This window comes from Simochromis diagramma, unplaced genomic scaffold, assembly GCF_900408965.1.
Source record: "Simochromis diagramma unplaced genomic scaffold, fSimDia1.1 OVJJ01000361.1, whole genome shotgun sequence".
Lineage (NCBI taxonomy): Eukaryota > Metazoa > Chordata > Actinopteri > Cichliformes > Cichlidae > Simochromis > Simochromis diagramma.
The window spans coordinates 3,866,793-3,877,785 of NW_024386860.1; the positions used below are offsets into that span (position 1 = coordinate 3,866,793).

General features: G+C 41.3%; 1 long non-coding RNA gene across 1 annotated transcript; it reads left to right on the top strand.

Moving 5' to 3' along the window:
• Positions 1-1,781: 1,781 nt before the first annotated feature.
• On the top strand, positions 1,782-9,779 carry LOC120732303. The gene is made up of 2 exons (XR_005695568.1): positions 1,782-2,188; positions 7,074-9,779. It is a non-coding gene; the product is annotated as an uncharacterized LOC120732303 (long non-coding RNA).
• Positions 9,780-10,993: the final 1,214 nt, after the last annotated feature.

Below are 10,993 nucleotides of genomic sequence, written 5' to 3' on the forward strand. Positions count from 1 at the left end.
GGACAGGACCTCTCAGAGTATAAATGTTGGTGATGACAAAGATGAGATTGAGGCTTGTATGGAGGGACTTGTGTGAGGTGGAGATGTGGAGGAGGTGGGTTGCATTAAGGAGTCTGCAAGGGAGGACGAAAGATGAGCAGTGCAATTTAAAGTGCAAGCATGTAGGCTGATTGACCTAAACAAGGTGGGCAGAAATATGTCTGGACTACAGCAATGATGTATTGAGTTTTAGAGCGTGGGAAAGTGGAAGTGATGCAAAAGAACAGACTGGCAGCCAAACATGAACCTTTTTATTGAACTTTCTAACTAAGCAATGTGCTAGCAACCACTAGTAATCACTAGAAGCTTTTTGGTGGAGCTACTGCCAGAAACTACCAGGAACCAGTGCTAACTGGAGAAATACTCCAGCATCCAGCGGTTGTATCATAATACTATAGTAATTATCATAATACCTTTGCCCTTGTGTGTATCGATGTTGTGGACAAAAAAATGGAGGGCTACACAAATAGTACACACTAATTAAAAGTTGATTTGACACCTCTTAGGCAGTGTAAGTTCTCAGGTTTCTCTGGTATTTGCATTGGTCTCTACCTAATTTAACATGGATTATACATTGCTACTTGAGAAAGACTGCATTGCCTTTGAAGAGATACTAGTTTATATAAACTCAGAGGCATCAATTTCCTCTTTGGTCTGATTAAAAGTAGCATCACAAACTTTAGTCATTTATTTCAGCAAATGTAAAAAGTAAACTAACACAAGAAGAAGGGGCATTACGTTATCTCCTCATCCATTGGTTAATGAAAAATAGCAACTAAACTTTCATTTATATTACGTTTATTGTATTAAATAATTTCAGGCACAATTAATGTATCAGTGCATATCCATGGCTCAAAATCGTCTGTATTTTACTGTATAAAATGTTTTTTGTTACAACCATTTAATTAATTTTTAAGGTGAGATATTTATGAATTGATGAAAAAAAAAAATCTCCCTGTTTTGTTGTACATCAGGAAGGGCTATCTGGTATCATCAAAAATAAAGATTTTAAAAATAGGGTCTAACCTCCTTCTCCTCACTTCAGCTTATTTTTTTGCGATCAAAATGTCATCCTACATGACGGTTTGATAACATCTATTTTGGACTATTACATAAAAAGTTATTAATATAGAAAATCTTGCTCTGGTTTTACAAGTGGGGATTTGAGCCTGCGCGCTTCCTGTTTTCGCCAAGGCTGAGCATGTTTGTGCAACTCCCATGAAGCTGGTAGATAGAAAAAAAAGAAAAAAGAAAAACACGCACACATATAGTATGCTACATTACAATGAATCCAAACACCTCATTAACACCAATTCTGCGGGCTGTCCTTGCTTCTTTCGGCATCATCAGCACATTAACACGTGTCTACTGAAGGGTCGTACCAGAGTTTGTGAGCTATAAATACACCCACGCCCTCTAAAGACGTGTTATACAAAACAAGTCCAAAAATACCTCCTGTAGCGGAGAAGAGATTAAATGGGGAAGAGTGATGGACAGAAAAATACATAATGAAGACACGGCCATGGGGGGGGGGGAGATAAGAGGTGGGATTACACGTATCAACAGCAGTAAGTCAGTGGGGCAGGACAGAAGGGGAAGGATGATAGATGATGATGAAAAATAATCTGGGAACATCTGGACATGCTGTCTCGGGGGTGGTTTCTTATACTGACAAATGCTCGCTCATATGCACAACATAGAGATAATAAATAATTTCTACTACATGACCCAAAGAGCAGATCTGCTTTTGGTTGGCCTCCCTTCTCCGTCCATGACGACCGTCTCTTTGCCTGCTGCTTTATGTAGAATGTTTTTCCTTCTGTTGCCTCACAACCTGCCTCACTATTTAAGTGTTTTACTACATTTCCCAGAACCACTTTCACCAAACATGCCTGGACATATCCTGCCATTGTTTATATCCTGGAGCAGACCTCAGCAGTGATAGTTAAGGTGTTAGCGGTAGTCGCAGCAGGAGGTCCCCGGTGGGTGAAAGCCAGAGTTTTTGTGTCCATTACTCAAAACACGACATGCCTTTTGGCTGTGTTGCATCACGCTCTACTGAGGCCACTGTCAGTGAAGAATTTGATATTTTGCCTTTCCAGCTCTACAGAGGATTTCTCCCTTTTGGCAGTGTTGAAAGTGCAAGATGGTGAGTGGCCTTGATCTTCAGATCTGACATAAATGAGTAATAAAGCTGCCTTATGTTACTGTGTCTTGTTTTTTTCTACGCAAATCTGCATTGCAGTTTACGTATTATTATTAATATACTTGTAATTTGCCTCTCTCATTTTGGTGTTTTTGTTGGAATAACAAAGGTACTGACCTACGGATGCAGCTGTTAACTGTGGGATCTGTTTTGTTTCTCTTTTATCCTTTTTTGCAGCTTTGTAAGAGAAGCACAGCTGTTAATGCAAAAACGATCAAATACAAAAACAACTTCTATTCAGTCCGTTCAATGAGCCAGCATGCACAAATAGGAGCACCCTGAAAAGGACTCAATGAAACTGAGCCATCATTAATTTCCTTTTTCTCTTGAAATAGATATAATGTGAAAAATCTCCTATTGAAATCATTATTAGCAGTTGTGCTTTTAAACTCAAAGTATAACAAATGTCTAAACACGAAAAGGAATTTTGAACAACAAACATATCAAGTGGTCATCTTAAATAACTACACAGCACAAAGTCCGTAAAACTTCAGGGACATCAATCTGTCCACTTTGCAAGTATAAACAAATGTGAATCAGTTTCATCCACTTTGGTCCAAATGAAAGTGACACCAGGTGCAGTGGAGAGCCTGCTACAAGACAACCTCCCAGAAAGCAATGGTTTGCAGGTGGTTGCCACAGATCATTGCCCTCTCCTCATCCCGCCTGGCTGATTTTTCTCCAGTTTTGCTTTTCTGAGGAAACTACAGCAAAACCAAACAGAGACTCAGCGATTGTTGGGAGCATACAATTACTGGAATAAAGGGAAGAGTATAGCCTCTGATCTCCGTTGGCCTAGAATACAAAGGTTCCTCATCAGTGCTGGTAGTATGAGATGGTACCTGCAGCTCATTCAGGTTGCACAGGGTATCCAGCTCCTGCAGGATATTAAATCCAAATCCATACATCTCGTCACATGTATCATTACGCTATTTTCTCCTGCACAGTCTCAAAACTGTGAAAGACCAACTGAACACAGCAGCGGGAGTGGTATCTCCATCTTTGTGCAAGGAGGAACAGGAGGATCGCGGCTAGATCCCTACAGATGACCATGGGTTTGGCATAAGGGTCTTTAGAGGAACCTATGCTCACAGCCCAGGACGATGTGATTGTTTTCAGGAAATTTACCAAGAACAACAGAACTGGCATGCCACCACTGGTGCCCAGTTCTCTTCGCACATTTGCGCTGAACATGTGACAGACGAGTCTGGAGACACGATAGCAAACACTGTGCTGTCTGCAGATGTAAGGAGAGAGGAATGGTCTGTCGGCACCGCTTGCAAAATTGTTGCCATATTGTTGGTGGTCTTGTTGGCTCTCCAGTGCACCTGTTGTCACTTTCATTTGCACCAAAGCAGGTGGATCTGATTCACAGTCATTCATGCTTCCTACAATGATGTGCAGATTGTGTCCCCTTCAGTAGATTGTTGGTGTTAGCAAGAAGACCTGTTGATGAGACAGGGTCAAAAATAGATAGAAACATATGACTGATTGACTGGTTTTGCAGTTTAGCTGCATCAAGTAGAGCCATTTTTCATGGTTTTCCTAATGCAAGACGACAGTATTATTAAAATGTGCCATCCATGCATTATTTAAAACATATGGCGCAGAAGCCGAACTACAAACTTTAGTTTTTCTTTATTGCTTTTTCTCAGCACTTAAGTTTCATCGTTAATGTCAAGCTGAATTGTGTTTCCCATATGGAAAAGAAATAGAAAACATATATATAAGTTTTAAAAGACTTGACGCATATTAGCTGTACTCATGAAAGTGCCCCCATTTGCATTTTCTTCATAACCCAGTCCTTTGTTTTATAATGATAAAGAGGACAATTTCTGTGCTAACAAAAGATCATTTTTCAAAGTAATGTTTAAATAACTCCACACCTAATTCTACTCTATCATTTTAGCACTTACAACCTATAAAAAAATTAGACCTATACTATACAATTTATGGTTTTCTTTTTTCCGTATGAATTAGAAATCACATGAAGTTTAATGAAGAGTGTTGAAGTTTTTTTAACAAGAATGTGTAATTTTTGGATGACAGACTTATTCGTGTGTAACAATACGTACACATTCACAGACCACTTTATTAGGTATACCTGCCAATGCATGTGTCTTAATGTGTGGACAAAATATTAGGAACACGTTTGAATTCGATGCACTGTGTTCCACCAGCAGCACCCACCGTGGCCTCAAAAACAAACATCTGAGAGATTTATCACATAAAAGTAGAATGAAAAATGTTCATCAGATGTCACAGCTTCACCCAGCAAAGTGGTTAGTTAGTGTACGTATCTTCAGTAAAATTAGGCCTCCCTGTATATGTGTTTGCTAACATCTACTGTGACTGCAGATTTAAATACAATGATTTGTAACCTGACCATGAATTGAGTTAAGGTCAAATAAAAAAACCCTATTTTGAAGCCTGCTCTCTTTCTCAAACCTCTGTTATCCTGCTTCTCTGTATCTTGTTTGGTCCTGTCTCAGGCCTAACAAACGGCCAGTAAATGAGTTTGTTCAGTTACAGCCTTGAATGCCAGCTCTCCTCACTCTGTTACCCACACCCACATCCCCTGCACACACTAATCTAATTGTTTGTCTTCGGACAAAAAGCAGAATTCTGCTCAAATCCATCGCTTTTGAAACAAACACATTTTTGACAGCCACAGTGGGCTCTGTGATACGAGGAAACTACAGCAGCACCAAACAGAGACCCAGTTATTGTTGGGCGCATAAAACGATTGGAATAAAGGGAAGAGCATAGCCTTTGAGTTCCCTTGACCTAGAATGCAAAGCTGGGCTACACTAGGTCCTGCCATGGCAGACTTAAGCTGTTTCTACAAATCAAGTCCGGACACTGTCGGGAGAATCAGGTCAGGACACTGTCCCATGTAGCACACAGAAGGAGGCTGTCCACATAACATGTGTTCTCACTACTGGAAATACTACAGTGGTTTAGGCCAGGGTGGCGTCTGGGTAGAGAATTATACATTATAGGCCTGCTCTATTCCCACATGTGTTCAAATAGACATTACATGGACTGAAAATGGGAGCAGGACATGTCTGTAAGAAACAAATATTTTCATTTCTTCAATGGTTTAGATGATGACTTAATTGCTGGTTTTGACGTGCCAAGCACAGAACTGAGAACTACATGTGAAAATTACCAAACCTTGGCTTTCTCCTTAAATCACAGTCATTATTTTTTATATGATAAAGAAGAGCATTTCTACAAAACACCACATCATTCACTTTGGCCTTGGGCATTATAAAAGAAAGGTACAATAAAATAAGGGAAATTCACACTTCGCTGCAGGACTCTCAGCAGCTGTTGCTTCATAGATTTACTGCACTCCACTGTTTATTCTGCTCAGTCTGCTGTCTCCTGAAACCACATCAAACCTCCATTTACAAAGGCTATGCAAACAGGAACACAAAAGCTACAATTATCAGGTATACTTGAGTGGGAATACTAAACTAGTAACATAGACTGTAACACTTAGCAGGAGGCTTCAAATTTCGATGCCTGGAATAATGCTGACCGCACCATGGCATCACAGAGGAGTGGACACTGTATCGCATTAATGGTTGACTCAGATGAGAAAGCACAGAGCATGTGGTGAGGTAAACAAGAGAAGTGTTTCTGGTGATGTAAATAGTATAGTATCAGTGGCCGGCCTTACCAGCAGGCATGATGTCACCTTTTATAAGGTTTGATAAGACAAAGGTCCAATGGGTGTTTCTTTCCTTCTTTTCTTTTCTTGCTTGCCATCATGCTTGTGCATGCCTCTTTTTTTTATGTACTAATGGATGCCTCCACACACTGCTGCAAAAGTGCAACCCGATGCACAAACAGAGACAATGCTAGTCTGATGAAGGGACAATAGTGTCTGTGTAAACCTTGAGAGCATTGCCGTGCCTGTCTCTGTGGGAGTTTGCAGGCACACAATAAGAAAGCTTCCAGAGCTGCGATTACAGTTTACATTGTTCAGGCCAAAACAGTACAACTTTCAAAGTCAATTCTTGAGAAACACAGGTGAACTTTGCGCATACAGTTGTAAGATAAAAGTTTTACTGAGTCGTGATAACACTTGTACAGGTGCACAGGCCCGCTCTCTCTTGGTTTATATCTTCTTTATATGACTTTCTTATCTGCTCTTGAACAAGGTGCATGCACAACTGGATAATAGTACCCGTATAATATTAAGCTTGCTGTGACCCAAAGCACGTACGCTCCAAACATGTGACTCAGCAGAGCAAAGGTAGATATAGCAGGTTAACGTTACTATCCAACGAGTGTTTCTTCACGTACATGCTCCTTTCTATTAATAACCCAGACTTGCGGGTTGTGTTGGCAGTTTGCATTGGCATATCCCATATACCCCATAATAAAACCCAGCTGTGTCTGCTGTTGCCAAGGTAACCTAGACTGATTGACCAGTAGGAAGCAGGGCCAAATTACAATCTGTGGCCCTTCACTTGCCCTCGTTTCCATTCCTTTGCCCGTCTGTCTATGTCCGATAAACTTCTCCAATCCTTTCATTTCTTCACAACTCAGCTTGACAAAAACAAGGAAATGTGTGAGACAGAGCTTACTGTCTGTCTCCCGCGATTCTGTCAATTAAATCTAGCCTGTCTGAATCTGTCTGATCCTCCTGATGCAGTCCGGTCACTGTAATGACTCGTCCTTAATTTGTGGAGACTCTAGCAGACTGGACAATGCATTAAGGACACAAGGATCAGGGCTGAATGTTGTTTTTTAAAAACTGCCCTAAATACAGATTGTCCACTGACTGTCTTTCTGCTTATTTTTTCTCCGACAGCTTGCAAATGCACAGCCGTCATTTTCTCCGACAGCTGTATTAACACGGTGCCCGGACCAGGATCCTTTAAGCTGCAGTAGGTGTCCGTAATGTTGTTCATAAGTAAGGCTTACCCTACTGTTTGCTGTCTGAAGCTATGGGCGATAAGATGTAGGTCAGGCCAAGCATTCTGCATGAGCACTGTGAAGTTGGAGACAAATTGCATGTGTATACACGTGCATGTGTTGTTTGTTTGTTTGTTTTTCCTCCGTCTGTTCCTAATTGAGTCAGACAGACAACCTGAGTGATGCTGGTCTTATTTAGACTGCTTTATGTCCACGCATTTAGTCATTCACCACAGAAAAGTCAACAGCCCCGACAGTGCCAACAAGCACGCTGACGTGATCGAGAAACACCCTGTGGCTCAATCCCAAAACACTTGTGCTCCACCCAAACAGTTTGAAAAACACCACCCAGGCCTCAGAGACCAGTAACTCCAGTGAGGTTGCACTGGGTGTATCACAAGAAACTGTGATTTCACTGACGTTATGTACATTTCAAAGTGACATCATGAAGTTTCTTCTGTTTCTGTCATTTCTGATTAGCACTTGTGCGATATATGTTCGCTCAGCCCACGTGCAGTTTCATTGCTCTCACTGTCAACCCTGGGTCTGACACTGGTTTGTGCAGCAGAGACATAAATGCTGTGAAGTAATTGGCTTTATCTGGCCCCTTCAGACAGCTGAGAAAGCTTTTTAGTCCATTCTTTCAGTTCTCTCGCTTCTTTCTTTCGGGCTCTATTTACTGCTGAAATTGTCTGCACTTGTCATTGCCCATGTCTAATCTGTCATTTCTGTTTTGCTGTTTCTCTTGAGCCCAGTCGACATGTCTCTAACTTCGTAGCGGACTTGGTTATTCCTCTTCTTCCATGGTGTGCAGATCTGCGTAGTGACACGGAGCTGTTTCTGTTGCCCTCCAAAATAAATTTGGCTTTATCAGGGCAGGGATCAGGTTACCTCCCTCGCCCTTTCCCACTTTCCTGCTCCGTGTTTTTTTTCCTCCTTCCTCGTCTCGCTTTGCGTGTCTCTTTTTAATATCCCAGTTTCCTTGTATCTCTGAAAACATTTCCTCTCCTACCTAGTTAAGCCATTTTATTTCTTCTTTAAATGTCTCCCTCACGCTCATTTCCTGTGCTCTCTGGGTCCCTCGTTGAGTGGTGCATAGTAAAATTGATGGAATAATTAAAATCACACACTCTTAATTGGCTTTTTCCCAGCTCTAGTCATAATACCTCTATTTAAAATCACTCCCTTCACAGGGTGCGGGTGACTGTGTGTGTGTGTGTGTCACTGGAGGCAAAAGTGTGAAATTAAGCTTGCCAGAATGCTGTAAAAGCACAGTGAACTCTGGACACGGTGTATGTGTTTTGTGTGTTGCTGGCGTATGTGTGTGGAGAGCACTCATTAGCCCATGTCCTCTAATGAGAGCCATGGGTGGTTTAACACCTCGGCCCTATAGATGGGGCCTGGCTGTACCAGGCTGAATCCAGGCTGATTGTAATTATAGCAGTCAGTCTGAACATTAACAGCCCTCTCTCTGCTGTGTCCTGCTCTGTAATTAGAAGTGCCAGAGCTGGCCTATTGTATATCTTCCCCATTTCTCTGTCATGCCTCTGCTGAGACATACAAGACAAACAGCTGGTGGGAATTGAACTGGCAACCCTGCTGGCAGCCATTTGTAGTCAGGGAATTATTTCCAGGGCATTCATGATGGAGTGGAGGCCAGCAAAAAGGTGGTGCAAAACTACAGGGATTGGTTGCATGACCGTGAGAGTTGCGCGAGCACATGAGTGCAGGCCTGAACCACACTGAGCAAACCACAAAGGAGGACTGCAATTAAATTCTTTTTACTGAGAACAGTGAGAAAACAGCAAAGTAAACAGTCAACACCATATAGCTTGTAAAAAAGCATCACTGTGTGATGGACTTGCTAAACTACTCCAGTTCTCTGTTTTAAAATATAATTTAAAAAAAGTCATTAAACATCAAAACATCTAAAATTCCAAAGGCCATTTGCCGTTTGCTTGCTTATCAGCTAACAGACACACCTTGCAGAAGATGACAACCCTGAGAGAAACTGACTTAAAAGCTTTTTTTGAGCCAGAGGGGTTTGCTGATTAATTGGAAAATTATATCATTCAGCAAACTTATTTTATTAAAATGTAAAGTTTGCTACATTTGACTTCTGTCTGTTTTTAAGCCCCTATAATACAAGGTGCAGGGTTGAAGCCAGCAGCACAAATCGATTGAGAAAGTTGACATTTCATTGAAATATCTGGCAGTATTGTGTTTCAGATCACATAGTGCTAAGAGTCAAGGAGGGTAACATTTAACAGTTTGCAGTGAACCGACAAAACATGTTACATCAAAGGTGTACTGGTATGAATTCGTTACTATTGTATGTACAAATCACAGATATGATTTACTTTTTATTTTATATGTAACTGACTGGGACACAAGTACTCAGATCTTTCAGTATGAACTGCAATACTATTTGATCACATGAGAATATAGGAAACGTTTGTGCATTCAAACTAATAATTTTACATTTGGTACACCTATTCACCTTTAAATCAGCCTTTCACACGGCATCAACTCAGTGCATTTAAGCATGTAGACATGGCTGAAACAACCTGCTGAACCTCAAACCGAGAAATAGAATGATGAAGAAAAACGACTTTGAACATGCCATGGTTGTTGGTGCCAGATGGACTACTCTGAGTATTTCAGAAACTGCTGATCTAGATCTCGTTTTCTCGCAAAGCCATCTGTAGGGTTTACAAAGACCGACATGATGTCATAGGTCAGAGGACGATGGTCAGACTACTTTGAGCCAATAGGAAGGCAAGAGTAACTCAAATAACCACTTGTTTACAACCAAGGTATGTAGAAGTGGATCTGTGAACACGTAGCATCTCGAATCTTGAAGCAGATGGATTACAACAGCAGAAGACCACACTGGGTACAACTATTGTCAGTTCAGAACAGGAAACTAAGGATATGGTTCACGCTGGGCCACCAAAATTAAAAAAATGTTGCCTCTCTATTTCTGCTGTGACATTCTGATGGTAGAGTCTGAATTTGGCATCAACACCATGAAAGCGTGGATCATCCTGCCTTCTGTCAGTGGCTCAGACTGCTGCTAACGGTGTGAGGGAAATTCTCTTTTGTCTTAGCACACTGGGTCCACTTGTACCAACTAGGCATTGTTTAAATGCCAGATCCTACCTAGGCATTGTTGCTGACCATCAGAGGATGGGTATCCTTTATGGCGGGGGTCTCCAACTCCAGTCCTCGAGAGCTACTGTCTTGCAGCGTTTAGATGCATCCCTACTCCAACACAGCTAAATCAAACAGTTGGATTACCTCTTCAGCATGTCATCAAGTTTGGTAAAGACCTGGAAACAAGCCATTCATTTGATTCAGGTGTGTCAGAACAGGACAGTAGCTCTCAAAGACTGGACTTGGAGACCCCTCCTTTATGGGCTATGTGCTCAGAGTACTCATCTTCTCATGGCTGTTTCCAGCAGTGTAACGCACCTTCTCACAAAGCTTAAATAATCTCAAATGTGTTTCCTGACATTATAATGAGCACACCATACTCACATGCCCTCCACAGGCATCAGATATCAATTCATTAGAGCAGCTTTGAGATGTGGTGGAACAAGAGAGTCACATCAGCTCTTTGTTGAATCTATGCCACGATATAGATGATTCTGAAGGAAATACGAAGTCCAACCTGAAACTAGGAAGATTTACCTAAAGAAGCGAACACTGAGCATATTTCCTTATGTAATGCAGATATAGAAAGTAACATAACTTTAACATACGTGAGTAAAACACCAGTGCAGAACAGTACAGGTCTTACTTTTTAGGTTCCAT